The sequence below is a fragment of the Cavia porcellus genome, unplaced genomic scaffold (assembly GCF_034190915.1).
Source record: "Cavia porcellus strain 051 isolate PalLab524CR breed Dunkin Hartley unplaced genomic scaffold, mCavPor4.1 scaffold_12, whole genome shotgun sequence".
In the NCBI taxonomy this organism is placed as follows: Eukaryota; Metazoa; Chordata; class Mammalia; order Rodentia; family Caviidae; genus Cavia; species Cavia porcellus.
In genome coordinates, this window is record NW_026947495.1 from 42,845,713 (window position 1) to 42,867,140 (window position 21,428).

The window sequence follows — 21,428 nt, forward strand, 5'->3', positions numbered from 1 at the left end:
TACTGTCCATCAAAAACTGAATTTTCTGTATGAATAAATTATTATATACAGAAATACAAAACATATTGTAAATATTGTTCATATATATTCAAGATTTGCAAAATTGCAAAGGATTTGAACACTGCCTGAGAAAATGTATTAAAAAATAAATATGTATACCTATATTATCTACTATTGTCAGGGATTCTGAAGGGCCCATAATTTTACTGTACGGCCAGCAGACTTATTACTCAGCTCCACAGGAAGCAAGAGCCTTACATTTGCATTAGTTCACTCTCTGCACTCCCCACCTCTCAAATCCCATGGGCATCGGAGGAGTGGCCCAGAAAGATGATACATACAGAGTAGGTTTGTCACCACTGAAGATCAATAAGTTTAGGAAATCCCTGATGTTATGAAAGAAATCGGTAGCAAAATCTGCCCAACCACTTCCCTGCAGGAAGACAGTTTTTAATTTGGAAACTAGTCTTCTGCCCTAGAGGAGACATGATTTTAATTTCCTAAGGTTATGCAAATATGATTAGAAAGGTAACTGAAGGATTGGAAGCAATACTATGAAGAATTTTCTCCGGCATGCTATGTAGGTAAGGGATGAGGGGAGGAGAAAGATACAAATGATGTGACTCAGTCTCCAGGGAAGAAAACAATAGATAGGAAAGCACTCACTTGGGAAAATACACAGAGGGAGTTTGCAGTCCTTCTGTATTAGCAACTGTGTGATGTTAATCAGTTATTTTTCAGTTTTCTAAGTCTCAGTTCCCTCATCTGTATACACAATTTCATGCATTTACTAATTTATTTCTTCTCCGTGTTTACCAAACAGATGAAATGCTTCACAGTATTTTAAAGTAATGATGTGCCAACTGCAAGAACTCTATAGAGTGTTAGAGGAGTCCTGGGCAGTGTAATGCCCTGGGACATCTCAGATCTATGAATTTACTGTGTGACAGTAGCTTCTGGTGATGAGTTGTGTATTGGCACCAGCAAGCTGAGGAAACACTTGCCTCGTTAGGACGGCAGACCACAGCTGACGAACGGTAACAAGCTATGTAGCCCTTCTGTGTAGGAGCATTCTTACAATATTTCAGTAACAACTTGGAATAGAAAAAGAAGAGTTTGACAAGAGGTAATGAGAAACTAGACATTCCATCACTGTAATTCCTATTTCCTAAATGTATCCACTCTTTGTGAAATCAATTGCTATGAAAGACAGATCGCATGCTGTTGACACATGGAAGCACATTGTCACAAGCAATTGCAGGATGTTGCACTAAACTGCCATGCATTATATTATAGGCTGCCATGCTTCAATGTTCTCTTGTAAAGGCCATATTAATGAAGCTAGTTTTATGTTTTAAATAAACAGATGTCTAAATTTTTACTCAAAATGTTAAAAAGGCCAATTCTAACACTAGAATAACACAGTTTTATCAGTTAGAAGTTGATTTTGAAAAACAAAAAAATAAATAAGTACCTTCTAGAGTAGCAAAACGAGTCACTAGAACAGAGGATAAATATTTGATCGACAGGGATGTTCTCTTGGGAAGGTCCTGATTTGTAAATGTCTTTGACAGTATTGGATATCCAAATGACATCAGTCAATGAAACTATGCTAAGATTATCTTTTGTGGCAGTATTTACATATTTGAATGAGTGTCATTCTTTCAAATTCTTTATTTTATTATGACATTGCTTGGAACCATCTCCCTTTGAATATCTTAGTGCCTTGTTAGTGCTGAGTTCTGGGATGGCTTCTTTTTGTTTTATGCATTTTAAGTTTACTTGTATTTTAAACAGTAAATTGAGTCACATGATTTATTACCAAACATTTTCAGATATTATATAGTAAAAAGGTCTTCTTGAGGGTCCTTGTTTTCTTCTACCACATTCTCACTGTCCAAACCTTGAAAAAGTAGGCACTGCAATTACTGTGTTGTTTTTTGTTTTTGATTTTTTTTGAGACAGAGTCTCATTATGCAGTCCAGGCTGTCTTTGAACTCACCATGTAGCCCCTGCTGGTCTTGAACTCATGGCAATACTCCTCTCTCAGCCTGCCAAGTGCTGAGATTACAGGTGTGCACTACCATGCCAGGCCTTTTATATACAATTAAGTGTGAGAGTATCTATTTTCACATAGCCTCACAAAACAGCATAGTCAGAGGGCAATTTACATTTTTTAGGGAAGTATTGTATTGCCATTTCATTGATAAAATTAGGACTCTGAAGTTTTATAGCTTGCTCAACATCCTATAACATAAAACTGAAGGTGAGAGGACTCAAAATGAGATCTGTTTGTCTAGTTCTGAAACCTAAGTTGTTTTCTTATAAAATACTAACAATTTACTTGACTGTGGATGAAACATACATTAAATGAGCCTCTCAAGGACACAAAGGAAGGAAACAAAAAAAAAGAGGAGTAAGACGGAATCTTCTGATGCTTTCTCTAGTGTTCTTTCCATGACAACATGAGTCTTTCTGGATATTTAATTTTCTGTTGGTCTGTGTGCATTTCTATGTCTGTGTTTCCAATAGAAAAAAATTCAAACTAAATCTGTATCATATTTTTATCCTGCACACCTGTAAAATTTTTTTATCTCATTTTAGTTTATTTTTAAATTTATATAATGATAAAATTAATAATATGGGCATTGTGGCTTTCAGTTATATAGATTTTGACAAATACTTAAGAGTCTTATATTTACATCACAATTATAGGTTACAACAGCTCCATCAATCCCCAAACTTCTTTGCACTGTTAGTTTTAGTTCAACATTCTTTCCACACCACCTTCGGGAAACTAAAGATTTTAAAAAATTCTTATGGTTCTGTGTTTTCCAGAATGTCAAATGAGTGGCATTGCACAGTACATATTTAGTTAGGCTTCCTTTGAAACTTTCTTTTGGGTGGTGCTGAGAATTGTACCCAAAATGTCATGTATATTTTAGATTGGTGAGGCAAGCATTCTACCTTTAGTCTTCTTATTGGGTTTCTTATAATTAGCAAAAATTGCATTGAAAGTCTCCCAGATTGTTGCTTGAATAGACATTTCATTTTGAATAATATTGGTAATATCTGTTATAGCAACACTCTCCAATTTGTTTACTCACTAACCATTTTTTTGTGATTATGAATAAACCTGTTATAATCATTTCTAAGCAAGTTATTATGAGAACATAAGTTTTTATTTCTCATGAGTAAATATCAAGGAGTAGGACTGATGGGTCATGGAGCAGTATAAGTTTACTTGAATAACAATATGCCAAATGTTTCTAATCACTTTATACACCCATCAGCAGTATATGAGACTTTTAACTGTACCGTATCCTTACCAGCATATGCTGTTATCACATCTTAAAAAACTGAACCATTCTAATTTGTAGGAAACAGTATTTCCATAGTGCCTAATGGTGCTGATCATCTTTTAATGTGCTTATTTGCCATCTGTATTAGAGTTCTTTAGAGGAAAAGAATCAATATAAAATTATAATTATATAAAGGGATTTTTAAAGTAGGCTCACAAGATCAGAAGTAGAAGAGTCCAAATGACTGTCTGTGAATTAATAAACCAGAGGATCCAGTATCTTTCAATAGATGAAGGCTTGGAAACTCACTACGGTCACTGTGCAGGTCAGTATTGAAGTGATGCTAAACATTCCATGTTGGAAGGCTGAAGAATCTAGAGACGAACTTCCAAAGGCAAAGCAAAGGCAGGAGTCACTCAAAAAAAAAAAAAAAAAAAAAAAAAAAAAAAAAAAAAAAGAAACCTTCTTTCCACCCAAGTTACAAGCCTATTCCTTAGTGCCACCCATATCTGGGGTGTATCTTCCCTAAGCTTGCTGGTCTGCATGTCAGTCATCCACAGACACACCAGACCTTCACTAATCTGCTGAGTGGGTCTCACTTCAGTCAAATAGACATGTCACAGTTAATAATCACATGATAGTGATAGTGATGTACAGACACATCTCCATAAAATATACTTAATCTTCAGATAAAATAGTAAGCTCATAATTATGCCAACCTTGACACAACTGTCCTGCATACAAACAGAAATCTCCCTCCCAGGAGATAAGGCAAAATTTTTCTTTCGTTGATGCTTACTATTCTCCTGACACTTCAGAACTTAAATATTTAATGTAAATTTAACTATACTAGTTAGTGATATTAAGTCAATCAATTTTACATTAAAAAAGAAAATAAAGATATCAACTTAATATATGTGCATTTATGCACAAGTGTACCAATCAAATAGGAAAGGATATTTATGATAATTACAATGCTCATTTCTATAACCAGTCAGGCAGTCATGGTTGGTATTAAGAACTACATTCTTCTAGTACCCATTTTCTATTCTAGTCTTCAAAAAGCACCTCAGCAGGTCTTGGCTCTTTACCTGTCAGGAGGACATATTCCTGAAGGTTCCACATGTTTGTCATCCTGCCTGGATTGAGCTTTCGTAGTTTCCCACTGACCTTTATAACAAAGCAAAATAATCTTGGGAAACACCCAGCAGGACCTCCTACACTCCAAACATATTTTTCCTTGCCTCTATGTAGTAGTCCAATTCCCCCTAATGGTCTGGTTCAGCCACCTGCATCAGCACTATAACTCCCCTTTTAGCCTCTTGATTCAAGAGGCATTCAATTCAGTTGAATCATTGTGCCTCTCAATACAAGCCTTCCATCATCTGGAAGTAAGACTACTAAGCTAGGAGTGTATAAAGTTATGAAAACAGGAAATGCAATTTTTGCTAGTGGTATGCTAGGGGTAATGTTGGAGTACCAGAACTTTCTGGTCATAATAAAAACAGTCCTGAGAAGGAGGTTTATTATTGTGGTCACAATAGAAAAGTTGAGCAAGCTCAAATAAATATCCATTCATCTCAAGGATCTAGTAAAATAAGAAAGCACAAACCCAAACCTAGCACAGTGAAGAAATCATAAAGATCAGAATGGAAGTTAAAGAAATTTATACTAAAAATACAATATGAAATTAATAAATTGAAGAGCTGATTCTTTGAAAGAACAAATGGAAAAAAATCTTTATTCAAACTCGCCAAAAGAAGGAAAGAAAACGCCCTTATCAGTGCAGTTAGAAATGAAAAAGGAAAAATCACAAGGGGGCATCACTGAAATCCAGATCATTAGTAAGTATTATTAATAGTTGTACTTCAACAAATCAGAGAATCTAGATTTTAGTTTAAAAATGTTCAAAGTTTTGCATGTAGAGTCACTAAATTCATTGTAGCTCACAAGCTGTGAATTAAGATAATCAAATAGATCTATATTGCATATTATTTTGAACAGTTTATATAATTGATTCTCTACATTATCAGAAGGATAGGTCATGGCAACTTTTCATCTCATTGAATTATTAGCAAGCCAATTCTAGAAGAAGCTAAACTGATAAGTGAAATTCATCTTTACAACTATTTTTATAGATCTATTCCTGTACCAAAATATTAGTTAGAATGTCCAAGATCAGTATAGTCTATGTCTACAGCTATGTCTGTACATCTATCTCCATTTATCTATATCTATCCATATAGCTATAGCTACAGTTACATCTATCTATTTGATTATCCAGAGAGGTTTATTAGGTGGACTTACAGGATCAATGATAGAAGAGTCCAAAATAACCATCTGTATGATAGAGAGCTAGTAGTAATCAAGTAGTAATCACTGAAAGTCTCAGCTGAAAAACCAGGGTCTGCTTTAGAAGACTCAGCAATGTGCCCTGGAAGGTGGAAAAAACCAGAGTCCAAGGTACAGAAGCAATGGAAAAGACTAGAACTATTCCAAAAAGGGGGACGTTTTCTTCTTCCTTCTTTTGCTTTTTATTCCATCCAATCTACATGTCTATTAGTTCCACCCACATCCAGGATGGGTCTTTCTGCATCAGTTTTCTGGCCGCATGTCAATCACATAGATACACACATAGAACTTGACTAATCTGCTAAGTGATTCCCAATCAACATTTCACAATTAATTATCATATTCCTTCTTATATGAATTGTCTTTAAGTGTTAGATTATTTTTCTTTTTTCTTTTCTTTTTTGTCTTTTTCCTTTTTATCGATACCGGGTTCGAACTCACGACTGCCTGCTTGCAAGGCAGGCGCTTATGCCGCTGAGCTAAATCCCCAGTCCCTAGATTATTTTTCTATTACATTGTTTTCTTACTGTATTTTAAATGTTCTTTATATATTCTGGATACAAATTTGTTTTCAAGTTTGTGACTGATAAATATGTTTTTTCTTAGTCTATGACATGTTTTCATTAGCTTAATAGTACCTTTCATAAGAAAGTTTTAAATTTTAATAACATTCAGCACTTTTTTATGGATAATGCTTTTGTGTAGCATCTAAAAAAATCTTGCCTAAATTAATGGTGATTTTTCTATGTTTTACTATAGAAGTCTTGTGTTTCTTGAGTTTACATGTAGTCCTATGATTCATATATGTTCATTTTCACAAATGGAGTGGAGACTGGTTGAATTTCTTTTCTCACTTCCTTTACATCCCCTCTCTCAGAATATGAATATCCAACTATTCTCATAAGATTCATTGATGAGTCTGTCTTTACCCATTGTATTAACTTTGTAACATGATCCAAAATCTATGTTTGGGCATAATTTTATACTTTGTATTTTGATTCAGTGATTTGTCTGTCTGTTAATTGTATTGAATTAGATTTTTAAAATACTTGATATTAAATTCCCCCTTTTCTGTTTTTGTAGTTGATCCAGTTGACTTTGGAGGAGCTGTGTTTGAAGAGCTCTGTAGACAACTTTCTTTTTTGTGGTTATATGTTTCTGCTGGATGTTTAAGATCAGGTTAAAGTGAGATCTATACCACTCACAATCAATTTCTTGTTATTTCTCAAGGTCAGTTAGGTCTCCTCAGGAATTGTTCTGGAGCCATGTACAGCTCCTCTTAGTGTTTCTGTCAGTGCAGCCTTCTGAGTGAGTCACAGCCATTGCTTGCTTGATCAAGTGGCTTTCTATGAGAGCTTGGGAGATTTTTCTCTCCTAATGGTTCCCCTTAGGCAAACTATACATAGCAGATCACCTTCCTCTGTGGTCTCATGGTCTCCTTGATCAGATATCTGGGGACTCATCAAGTTATAGGATATCATGGCACAAGTTCTCTTATGTCCTAGGTTCTTGTTGATCTCAGAGAGCTGTAGCCAAATATTGGCTGCTCTCTTAGCTCATCTATCTTTCTAATCTTTTGGTTTCTAAACCTAAATTGTTGAACATACAGAAGAGAAGATTAATGACACTACATTTATTAGAGACAGTAAGCTTAAAATGACTATCAGCTGAATATCAAGCACCTTAGAACATAATATAAAGCTGTTATTATTGACAATCATGGTTTTTCTAATGTTTGAATCCTTAAGGATTAACAGATAACAGTTACATATTTTACACAGAAAATTAGAAATAAAAAACCATACATAAAATTGCAGCATGATGATCATACTGACATTTTGTAACATACTTAAAATTTCATTTTGATATAGTATTACCCCTTTTATTAATGTAGCAGCTTTTAAATTTTAATGCCTAATACATGAGAAGCTTTTATCTAATGGACCTTTAAGGGGATCTGCAGTCACATAAATTTTTTGTTAAAGACAGAGTCTGAATTTGAAAGAAAAGTCTATCACTATAAACAGCCCTTGTTCTATACTTTAGAAGACCTGAACATCTGCAGGCATGAGCACACTCAATAAACCACAAAAGCAATAACAGTTACCATAGTCATGTAAAAATCTTTGTAGAAGAACGTCTTTGAATCAAAAATCATATTGTCTGAAAAACTTAATTTTCTTGATGATGACCACTGTAGATATATTATAATAATATATTTGTAATAACATTTATTGGGGTATCCTCATAACGATATTAAGATCATTGGGCTTCCTATTAATGAACAAAGGCTGGGATTTTTCCCAGGTAGCTGCTCCTTTATTCACCAAAGGGAACCTTAATCAATAATTCTCCAAGCCCAAAAGGTCTTTTTAGTTATCTTAGCAAATTTCTGATGAAATTTCTGAAAAAACTAACTTTGACATTATTTTGACCAGCTGGTAATGCATATTTTTAAATATACAACTCAAATGTTCCAAAAATGTAAAAGGAAAAACTGTTGATTTTAAGTAAAAAACCATTGGTTATGGGTATAGCAAACAGACAAACCAATACACAACTTATAGATTGACAATCAGACATACACAAGCATGTTTGACTGACAAGCAAGCATGACTGACAGTCAAAACATCTTACAAAATCCGAGTGCACGCAAATACATTTTCTAACCAAATTAAGTTATAACTTTTATAATTTTAGGAATTTATAACTATGAATAGACTATTCAGATTTTACTGTAAGTCAATTAACAGAGATTTCTTAAGAAATCTTTATCTATAATTAGTATATATTTTTGTATTTTTTGTCGATACCAGTAAATTTCTGTCACTTCCCTTTCTTTCAGTTGCTCTTAGTTCAGTTATTAAAATACACTTTATCAACTTACTCAGACATTAATTCCTATTTTTGGTTACAGTCTCCTTCATATCCTGGGTCAATTATTTATCCCCAGTTCATGCCCAGCCCAATCCCTGTCTATCCACTGTGGCATTGTCTCTGAGGTGTTACTGTCATTAGCTTTTGAACAATGGAATCAATTTCTCCTCTGGATCTGGGTTCATGAAACAGAGGGACAGCACACTCTGGCACCCAGATAGGCCATTCAACACAATCGTACCCTCTACCGCAAATGAGTAGCAGGCTAGATCCCTTCCATTGTCCAGTATGAAAATCTTTCTTTTAGAAGAGAAAACAAAAGATGGGAGGGAAGCAAATTGAATTAATTTGTCTGGAGAATAATGACAATAACATCAAGGAAGTTCACTAAGGCAGTTTGTCAAGAGAACAAGAATTGTCATAACCACTGTTGCTGAACTGAAAAAACAGAAACACTAACATTTTGCACTTTGACTGGTGTATAGGGGAGGATGTAAGATAGGAATATCCAGAATGGCCTTCTGCACCCCTCCAAGTCAGCAACTTAGCACTTCTACTAGGGTGAAGAACACTACCGACTCCCTGAGGATCCAAGTTGCCATACCTAAAAACCATATCACAGACCAGTGGTGTTGGGCAATAAATGTGTGTGTGTGTGTGTGTGTGTGTGTGTGTGTGTGTGTGTGTGTGTTGACCTTTATCTCTTTTTGGTGTTCTCGGTATTCTTGGATTTATAGTTTGCTATATGTCATTAATGTACAAAAATTCTAGTCCATTTTAAAACTATTTCTCCCACTTTTTATTCTCTTATTCTTTGATCTCTTTCACGTGTCCAATTCAACGGTTTGATATTATTCCAGAGCCCTTGATGTTCTGCCTTACTTACTTATGAGGTGGGATGCAGGCAGCTGCTGCCTACTAGGGGGTCACTGGGCGTGGTTCAGATAGCCCGTAGGGACATCTTCTGGGTCTTCTGGTGATTTGGGATGCTGGATGGGACCTTACTGGCTCCAGTGATGTTCCAAAGCTGGAAATCACCTCACACACTTTTGGCTCATGAGGCAGAATGTTGGCAGCTGCAGGCTGCCTGGGGGTTGCTGGGTGTGGCCAAAATAGGCCTGCAGGATTCTCAAGTGTATCTCAGTGATTTGGGATACTTGGCAGGGCCTTACTGGCTCAGAGCCATGTTCTGGAGCTTCCCCCTGTGTACGATGGAAATCACTTTCAGATTTTGAGGCAGAATGCAGGCAGCTTCAAGCTACTGGGACATCACTGAGCATGACCCAAATAGGCCTTCAGGGACCTCTGGTGTATCCTCCAGTGATCTGAGACACTGGGCAGGGGCTTTAGTAGCTTGGAGCGATGTTCCAAAGCTTCCCATGCATGAGCTGGAAATCACCTTGTGCACTTTTGGCTCACAAGGAAATGCCCCCAGTTGTTCTTCCTTTTTGAGCACTTTCTTAACCTTTAATTATTACAATATCTATTGCATATTTTGGATCTATTACTCATTCAGTTTTTATTTTTATTATTTTTTTAGGGAGACAATACAATACTTATAAATGTGAGTCTGATTTATTTCCAAAATTTAGCTAAATTGTGCTGCTATAAACATGAGTGCACATATATCACAGTGGCATGACATTTTCAATTTTTTTGGAAAAGACCCAGAATGGGATAGTTGGATTGAATGAAATCTGCAACCCTTGTTTTGTGAAGAACCTCCATATTATTTTCCACAGTGGTTGCACAAGTCTGCACTCCCACCAGGACTGAAGAAGTGTTCCTTTTTACCAATAGCCCCACCAACATTTGTTAACAGCTGATTTCTTAATGGCAGCGATTCTTTCTGGAGTGAGACAGAAACTCAGTGTTGTTTTAATTTGCTCAACAGTGCTGTTGAACATTTCTTCATATATTTATTTACCATTTGTATTTCTTCAGCTGGAAGTGCATGTTCATTTCAGATACCCATTTTTGGAGTGAGTCTTTGAATTTGGGAGACCTGATATTTTTCAATTCTTTATATGGTCTAGATATAGGTCCTTTGATTGAAGGACAGCTGGCTAAAATTCTTTCCAATTCTGTGGGTTTCCTCTTTACTCTGTTGGTGATTTCTTTTGAAGTGTGAAAACTTTTTAATAAAATGAGATCCCAATTGGTGATTTTTTGAAGTACTTCCTAGGTGGTTTGTGTTTTGTTCATGAACTCTTTGCCTACCCCTATGTCTTCAAAATTTTTACCCACCTTTTCTTCCATCAGACTCAGTGTTTATATTTTAATGTTTAGATCTTTGATCCATTTGGACTTTAATGCATGGTTTTAAACATGGGTCAGTTTCAGTCTTCACATGTGGAAAGCCAATTTTTCCAGCACTGTTTATAGGTTATCTTTCTTTCAATGAACATGTTTAGCCCATTTGTCAATGATGAGCTGGCTGACTGTCTTTGGAGTTGTGTCTGCGTGTTCTAATCTGTTCCATTAATCCTCTGGTCTGTTTTTTTTTTTTTTTTCTTTTGCCAGTACCATGATGATTTTATCATAGTAGCTTTATAGTATAATTTCAAATCAGGGATTGTGATGCTTCCTGCCTTGTCTTTGTTGCCCCAGGACTGCTTGTGTTATTCTAGGTCTCTTCTGTTTCCAGATGAATTTTAGGAATATTTTCTCTAGATCTGTAAGGTATGCTAATGGTATTTTGATTGAGATTGCATTAAATCTGTATCAGTTTTGGAACTATGGACATTTGCACAGTTTGTTTTTCCTAACCAAGAGTAAGTGATATATTTCCATTTTCTGACATCTTCTTAAATCTTCTTGTTTAGAATAATATAGATTTCAATGTGTAGGTCTTTTATATTCTTTGTTAGATTGAGTCCTAAATATTTCATTTTTTGGATGCTATTGTTAGAGGTGTAATTTCCATAACATCTCTGTCAGTGAGTTGTTGTTTGTGTATAGGAATGCTATTGATTTTTGAGCATTGACTTCATATCCAGCTACACTGTAAAATTTGCTTAGTAACTCTAGTAGTTTTTAGTGGAGTTTTGCGGGTTTTCTATGTAGAGTATCATGTCATCTGCAAATAGTGATAATTTAACTTCTTCTTTTCCTATCCTTATTCCTTTTATTTCTCTCTCTTGTCTAATTTCTCTGGTTAATGTTTCGTGAACTATATTGAATAGGAGTGGTGATAGTGGACATCTCCATTTCTCTTTAAATGTGCATGAAACAATAGTTGACTTTTAATCAAACTTCATCTTAATGCAACTTTATGGGATACCCATGGGATAGGATAGTTAGTAGACTAAGTCACTTAAAGTGTCCAGTGTTTTGAAGCTTTTACCTTTTATGCATTCAGTCTTTTTCTCTGAATCTTTTTTGAAAACCTACATGAAACTAGGAGGTCTGACATGGCAGCATGGTTATCACTAAGTACAAATAGAAACATAAAATTCACTTTTGAATGAGATATTTTTGGTGAGCTGATGTAATTTCCCTGTGAAATGAACCTGCTTTACCTTATTGGCAGCAAGTGGAAAACTTTCATTTGAAGTCCATATCATTTTTCTCCTTCATGGCAGATCTATATGCCATTTTTCATTTTATCTAGGGTATTATGATAACCAATATGGAGAAACCAATCCACAGTTCAATCCATTATTTCCCAGCAGAGCTGCTATCTCAAGGATATTAGAATTGCTTTTCCTGCACTGCAGGTGATTTAAGTGCTGAGCTAAGTGAATAACAATTTCCCATTTTATGCCCCATTCAGACTGTGTTTATATTTTGACTTCTGAAGTTCAAGTTACCACTCATTTTCAGCATACAACCTAATTTCTACTTTGAGTATAAAGCAAGTAAGACTTGGGGAAATTATACTAGAATGACTAGTTACTGCATATGCTTATTTTATAACTGACACTCTTTAGTGTATGTTGAGAGCTGTTACCAACAAATCTATTTCAAAGCAGAGCACTGATATGAGGAATACTTTGAAGTGCTCTAAGCTACATTATTACTGAATCTTAGGGAAAAATACAGAATGCCACATCTCTTTATATAGGAATAAAGAGTGTAGTGTTGTATAATATATACATATACATGTCCCAAATATACATGTCCTGATTTGAGTTGTCTGTGCTAATGCTAATTTGTTGTGAAAATTTAGAAATATCATTGATCCTCTTGGGTCCAACTTTCTTATCACAAATATAAAAAAAAATTGTTTCATCCAGCTTTTGAAATTTAAAATATTAAGTTATACCCTAAAATAAATATTAACAAACCTAGTGTTGTACAAGTAATAATAAGCACTAAATAAATATTGGTTATTAATTTACTAGGAAATAATCTTTCATAAATCCCAATATACGGTTGTTTCTCTCTAGTGCGTGGTAGTATTGTAACATATATTATATTATAAAATTTTGGTTTATGTCTGTTTTTCCATCTTATATAGTTGGTTACTTGAGAAAAATTTACTTACTTTTGTACTCCTCAAATATAATGTAGAATCTGGGCTTGTTATTACTGTAGTAATAAAATCAAGCATTTACTAAATGTTATGTTCCAGCAGTAAAGTAAGTGCACACCTCATTATATATTATTCTAGCAGATGATTTAAAACTAGTGGGACACTAGTCTTTTGGGGGAACCCACCATATTTTTCATGTGCTATATAAACAGTCATGGAAAATCTCTGTGAAATATTTTATGGCTCTGGCAAGGGGTATGAATGAGTGATCACTGGGCAGGTTGTCCTCTGTAACAAAAAAAGGTCTATTCTTCATGGTAAAGGACTTTTCCAGAGCTTTATCTTGGCTGAAAGAGAAATCCTTCTACTGCAGGCCTCTCCAGTTTCTTCTCTTGTATAGAAAGAAAAACAGTTAACAATAATGTGGATTTCAAGGAAGTATATTATGCATGGTGAAGCTAGGGAAAAAAATAAAGGATTGGAAGGAAAATTACTAGAGCAGTAGAGAAAACTGTGTGAACATCACAGCCTAGAGATACAGGCCCCCTAAATCCTCTATGATAGTTGGAATTTTCAACTTCTCTCTTTAAGTAATTGATAGATCAGGCAGATAAACAAGCAAGTGAGGATATAGATAACTGAATATCACTATCAATCAACTTGATCTAATTGACAAAATAGAATATTTTACATCACAATAACAGCTTTTGAATTTCTCTTAGGCTGGCAAGAAATATTCACAAGGTGTGATAGATTTTGAGCTATATATGCCATGTATACCACAAATTTTTAAAATAATATATATTATACAAAGTATTCCTTCATACCACAATGCAATTGATCTAGAGACTCGTACCAAAACTGGAAATTTCCAAATCATTGGAAATTGGATAGAATAAAAAGCTTTCAGATTGATTTAAAAATGTTTTCCTCTCTCCATGAGTCAGTGCCATTCATGGACCTTGAGGTGAGAGAACCAGGCCTTAACAGGAGGTGATCCCTGCCTGGAAATCAGTACTGTGTGCAGGCTGCTGCTGGAGTGGGGACAGCCAGACCCAGGCCTCTCTCTGTGAGTCAGTGCCGTTCTTGGACTGCGCTGGAGGGTAGGGGGAGAGAGCAAGGCCTCACCAGAAAGCAATCCATGCCTAGAAACCATATCATTTTCATTATATTATAGGGCTGGGTTTTATTCTCTTTTGTTTTGTTTGATCTCGTTAACTCTGATGCCATGAGCAGTTATTTAAAAGATAGCAAGAATATGGTAGCAATTATGGATTTACTATTGGCTTTTTTTGAAGTTCTTTACTACATTCATCGTTTCTATTCTATTTTATTTTGTTCTGTTCAATTTTCACTATGTTCAAAGAAATCTGCAGCTATTTTGAAGACAACAAAAGGCATTATGATAACTATTGTTGATTTTGTAAGGTTTTGAAGTCCTGTATCACTTATACTGGTTTATTTTCATTGGTTCTGTTCTATTTTCCTTGGTTTTATCCTCTTTAAAATAAAAACAAAATCTTGCATCTAAATGCAAATTGGTAATGTCACTTTTAAAATGTAATACAATTTATCAAACTGTGTGACACTGTGAAGTAATGCCTAGAGGGAAATTTATAGCATTAAATATTTTTTTAAATTTTATTTAAAGAAAGATTAAACAAAACAGAAAATAGGTAGAAATAATACATACATTTGGAGAAAAAAATAAACAGTAAGAAATCACTAGTTGATGCCATTTTACAAATAGTTGTTCAAGGTACAAAAATGGAACATGGAAAGTGGAAATTCAAACAGAGAGACTGCAAAAATTTCTGTTCAACTGTCCAACAAAAACTTAGTAGCATGGTTGTTAATCCTATATACTTAAACATACATGCAGTTATCCATATCTTCATTTATGTTTAGATTAAACAAACTAAAGCAGGTTAAAATCATTCTGAACAAAGAAAATAATAGTATTGCTGGATTTCACATCATGACACTCAGGAATCAGCACTGGTACTGTAGTGTCTTTTTTAAAATTTAATTTAAAGAAAGACTAAACAAAACAGAAAACGGGAGGCTGGGGATTTAGCTCAGCGGCATAAGCGCCTGCTTTGCAAGCAGGCAGTCGTGAGTTTGATCCCTGGTACGGATAAAAACGAAAAAGACAAAAAAAGACAAAAAACAAAAAAACAAACAAAAAAAAAAAACAAAAAAAAAAAAAACCCAGAAAACGGGTAGAAATAATACATAATTTGAAAGAAAAAATAAACAGAAAGAAATCACTAGTTGATGATTACAGATTGTCTACTTACCAATAGTTATTCAATATACTAAAGTGGCGCATATAAAGTGGGGATTCAAACAGTGAAATTGCAACCAGTTTTGTTCAACTATCCAACAAAAACTTAGAAATGTGGTTATCAGTCCTATACACTTAAACATACTTGCAGTTATCCATTTCCTAAAATATATTGAGATTGAATAAACTCAAGTAGTCTAATATCACTCTGAACAAAGAATAATATTATTGCTGGGTTTCACATTATGATGCTCTAGAATTAGCACTGGATATTTTAGTGTCTCTTTTTCTTCAAAGTATCTGTTCATTACATCATGTGTCATAAGATCAGTTCTCATAAACTGTTTATAGATTCTACACATGCATGAGTCTTAACATGTATTTCTGTCCTTTCTATATTAGAGGGAGAAACAAAACAAAGCAAGACAAAACAACACATATTCCTATAAACACACAAAATGAAAAAAAACATATAAGACCATTGTACAAAGAGTTCTACCATGGTTCCTGTGTTGTCTCTTGTTATCTTCAACAGAACTGGCTATATCATCAGACATAGTATAATTGAATATATCACTACATAACAATATTAATAAAAATACAACTTTGTATATAGTATAGAACTTCAAAAACCATCAGTTATCAAACCAGAATGTGTATCGTAGAGTCTTGTCATCTTCACTGTAGTTGCCTATACTCTCAGACTTGATACTATCAATCATATCAGTTTTGAATAAAATCTTCTCTGCCTCATTTCTGTTATGTTCTTTTTTTTGCCTTCAGTTGTCTGCTTATCTTCTTCATTCTGCTTTCTACTCCATTTATTGAGGCCTCTCTGCCACTGCTCCTGGAATCCTAGTACTTTTCTCTCTCTCTCAAATGTCCTGCAGTATTCTCTGTAGAGTTGGATTGGTGGTTGCGAATTTCTCCAGTTCCTCTTTGTCTTGGAAGCACCTTGTTTGCCTATTAATTTCTAGAGAGAGTTTATCATGATATATCAATCTTGGACAGAGGTTATTTTTTTCAGGGCTTGGAATATTTCTCTCCAGGCCTTCTTGACTTGATGGTTTGTGTCAAAAAGTCTGCCGTTATTCTGATAGGCCTTCCTCTATAGGTGATCTGTTTCTTGTCTCTAACAGCTTTTAATATTCTGTCCTTATATTGAATTTCTGGAATCTTGATTGTTATATGCCTGGGTGTAGCTCTGTTTTGGTTGTAGGTGGCTGGAGTTCTGTATGCCTCATATATCAGAATATCATTTCCTTTTCCTATGTTTGGAAACTTTTCTTTAATTATTTCTGTGAATAGCCTTTGTAGTTCCTTTGTTTGTATCCCAGCTTCTTCATTCACATTCTTTATTCTCAAGTTATAGATCCTCTTGTTGTCTTCTAGCCTTTGTATTGTTACTGCTTGTTTCCTTGTTATTTTTAAAAAAGTTTTCCCTTTCATATTCCCACATTGCAAAATTGTCCTCCAGTTTGGATAATCTATCCTTAGTTTCTTTCAAGCTGATTTGCCACCTTTCCATAGAGTTTTTAATTTCCTGGTGATCTCTTTGAATTGGCTTCATGTATTGTATTTTTTTTTATATTCTTCATCCAATGGTTCTCTCCTTTGTTTGAGTTCCTCCCTTCTTCCGTCTGTGTCTGCTTGAAGGGTGCTTAATATCTCTTTTGTTAATCTTCTTATATCTTGATTTACTTGGCTAAATATTTCACTTTTGAACTTGTCTGTGAGGCCCTGAATATATCTCTTTATGTCCACTGGCACCGTGTCTGATATTGCATGTTTGCTGTTCTCATTCTCCTTTTATTTACCTGTCCTGGGTCCATCTTCTCAGGGTTGGGACCTGGGGACATTTTGTTGTTTCTTCTTCTTCCCATCTTTTTTGCTTTTTCCAGGAGGCCCCAGTTTCTTTTTTTTTTTTTTTTTTTTTGGTTATAATTCTTCTGAAGTGTGCTGGCTAGATGACCCTTTACACTGTGGTGTGCTAGTGAGTTGCAGACAGGGACAGCGTATGCTGGCCCCTCGTCTCTGGATCAGTCAAGCTGCTGTGGCCTGCACTGTATTACTTTGTGCCACCTCCCCTCTGGGTCAGTCAAGCTGCTGTGGCCTGCACTGTATTACTTTGCACCACCTCCCCTCTGCGCTGGGTTAGTGTGGTTAGTGTGCACCACTGCTGTAGGGACTTGATTTCACATAACCTATTGGGTCTCATCCAGGTCACAGGACCCAGGCCTAGCTTACTCCACTAATCCCCTTCGGGAAGAGAACAACTGACTGAAGTCACTGCTGTCCCTTTTACTTGCCAGTCCTGCATGGTCCCAGAATGTCGTTCACTGGAGCCCCCTTTCTATGAAATGGCTCCATTCCCATCACTCACCACAGGTTGATGTAGGCACCCTGCCAACTCAGCTCTCCGTTTGGCTCACAGACCCCTGAACTCAATGTAACTGTGCCTCCTGTGTGTCGAAGCGGCAGGACCTCAGACCGCTGGACAAGTGACTGTGGGACCTTGGCAAGTCATGGCGGGACCTTGGCAAGTCACGATGGGACTTCAGATGGTTCAGAAAGTTGCCTGCTGTGTGTGGTGGGAACACTGAATCTTTAGCTGTTCCAATAATAGCACTGGGACTGTATGTTTGGTTGGTTCTTCTCACCGTAATTTCTTCTTAGGATGAGGGAATTCATCTCCCTCTATTTGGGGCTTCCCATTTTGTATTATGTTGAATTCAAAGTTGACTATCTCAGGGATCCTCTGTAGCCAGTTGTTATCTATCTGCCATCTTTGCTCCTCCTCCACATTAAATAAATATTAAAGGAAACCAAAACTTCTACCTTAAAAAAGGAGAAAGAAGAGTAATATAAGCTCCAATGAAGAAAAATAACAAGTTTTTTAAAAAAATAAGGGCAGATATCAATGAAATTAAAATCAAGGAAAATGTAGAAAATGAAAATTGCTTCTATGTGAAGAGCAGTAAAATTTATACAATGATAACCAGGCTAACCAAGAAAAAAAAGAAAGAAGTCATAAGTCATTAACATAAAAATGCAACAGTCACCATCACTCTGCATTTCATGGACTGTAAAAGAGGGATTAAGAGATATGAAGAATAACTATGCAACTTCACATTGACGAAACCAGCTTGTTGAAGAACTACCAAAAGACACACAAGGAAAACTAGATAACCAGGATATCCCTTTACATATTAAAGATATTAGCTCCATAATAACCTTTTTGCCCCAAATCCCCATGCCAAGATGATTTCACTGTTGACATTGCACAAGAACTATCAGTTCTCCATGTTCTTTTCCAGTAAATAGAAGCAGAAGATACATTTCATGACTTCTTTCATGAGGCCACAATTCCTTACTACAAAAATCAGCTAGATACTACAAGAGAGAAAAAATAGAGATAAATATCTCTTAGATGTAACAATTCCCAATAAAATATTAGAGACTCAAATCCAATGAGTAAAAATAATAAAATGCCATTGCCACATGAACTTTATGCTACAAATGAAAGCCTTGTTCAACATTCAAAAATAAATCAGTGTAATTTTCCATTACCAAAAGGTTAAAATAGATAAAACTGTATCACTATATCAATTGATAAAGGAAAAGTATTAAATATAGTTAGCCATACAATGCTTCATGATAAAAGCTCTCAGCAAACTAGGAAAATGGAAACAAAGGAAAATTTGAAAAGCAGAGCTACAACAAGTTCTATAGCTGATATTATATTTAATCTTGAGAGATATAGCACATTCACCTTGATTAGGAATAAGAGTGCCTTTATAGAGGAAGTCGTAGCTAAGACAGTGAGATAAGAAACATATGTGAAAGGCATATGGATTGGAGAGAAGGAAATGAAGCTTTTGTTATGATAGATAACACAATTATGTATATAGAAAACTGCAAGACCTGTGCTTAAGGCCATGGAACTAGGAAACAAGCATAACAAAGTCATTGGATATAAAGCTAATATAATAATCACCAATTGCTTTTCTGCATGCCAGTAATTAGATTCCAGAATTTGAAATTAAAGGGACTATTTAACAATAGCACCAAAAATGAATTACTTGCGAATGAATCTAATAACACATGTATAGTGTATATGGGAAACACTATAAAAACTGATCATAGAAATAAATGATGTTTCATGTTTGCTGATTAGTGGACTTAATACTTTTTAAAATGTCAGTTCTTCTCAGTTTGACCTGTAGATTTAATGTAGTTTGATTTTAAAAAATCTCTGTAAGCTATTCCATAGTTACAGACAAAATAATTCCAAAATTTTTACAGGAAAGTAAAGCAGATAGAATAGTAGATAAAATACCAAATAACAAATTTTGAAATGCATATACCCCTTTAATTTCAGGCTGAACATAATGACATATTGCCAAAAATAAGATATAGAAAGAGGGATAAAATAGTAACTTTACAATAGAAAAATCTGACAATATTCTAAGTGATCTAGATTAATATCAACAGTGATAAATCATGTCAACTGCACTCCTGATGTGATGTGATAAAAATGTCAGTTTATCTCATATCTTCCTTCTAGTCTAATCACAAGACTAGTGACTACTAGTCTAATCATGAGAAAAACATGACACAAATTCCAACTTAAGGACATTCTACATATTTCTTTGCTAGTACCTCTTAAAGCTGCCAAGGTCATCAAACACCAAAAAACTATCATAGTCAGGAGAATGCTATGGATACATGATAACTAAATATAACATATCATCATTATTGGGACTTTGTTGAACAAACCAAGATGGTAGATAAAAACTAAGCAAATCTAGTTAATTAAAAATATTGCATTAATATTCATTAATTTATTATAGCAAATGACCATACAAATTTAGATGTGACAAATAGAGGGATTTTTTTATGGAAGCAGTAATGAATTCTGGAATCAAAGCTTATTTTTATTGTGGCCAGCTCATCCTCTGAAATGAGAGTAAAAGAAATATCAATGGAGATTTTTTTGGAGGGGAGATGAGTACTAGAAATTTTTATTTCAACCATCTGATTATACTATTACCCCAATTTGAAAATTCTAATTACTAAAATATGTCACCAATAAGTTACTAAGGATTACCTACAATAACTTTAATCAAACACAAGTAAATAATTAGAGAAGTGCATGGAATAATTACATTGCATTACCTTATTTTAGAAGTATAATTTCTTAACATAGTTACAGCATATGATACATATACAGTTTTATCTAAAACTAGAATGAATACTGTATTTTCATGTTTTTAAAAACTCATTACAGTAAAAAATGCATTGCTATTCAAACTCTTAAAGTATTACCTTTCCCTTCAAACATATTTGTCCCATCATTTTTGCCCTTTTTTTAAAAGAGAGTAAAATTGAACACAATAGAACAGAACAAAACAGAGCATAAGAAAGCCATGTAAGAGACATAAATTTCAAAGCAAGACAATTAGAGATCTTCACTATCTATCATATTGTCTGTTTTCTTCCAAATAGTTGACCATATCTTCACATACATAGAATTCACATGAAACAACATAGTATAGAACTGATCTGAACAAGATGAGGAGGGTGTTTTAGGTCAAGATCAGACAACAGGGAAGTCAGAAATGGCTGTCATTGTGTCTCTCATTCTCTTCAAAATAGCTGTCCATACCTTCATGTATGTTAAGATTAAACAAAACAAAACAGGCTAAAATCACTCGGAACAAAGAATAATAATATTGCTGGATTTCACATCATGATGCTATGGGATCAGCACTGGGTACGGTAATGTCTCTTTTTCTTCAAAGTAGTTGTTCATTTCAGCATACATTATATGATCAGTTCTTATAATCTGTTTATTGGTTTTATGCATGCATGAATCTCTACATGTATTTCTATCCTTTCTGTATTAGAGGGAGAAACAAAGCAAAGCACGACAAAACAAAACATATTCTTATAAAAACATGAAATAAAAAAGTCATATAAAACCACAGTACAAGGTATTCTACAATGATTACTGTGTTATCTCTTGTTATCTTCAATAGAGTTGTCTATATCATCAGGCATAGTATAATTGAATATAGCAATACATATCAATATTAATGAAAAGAAAATATTGTAGATAGCATAAAACTTC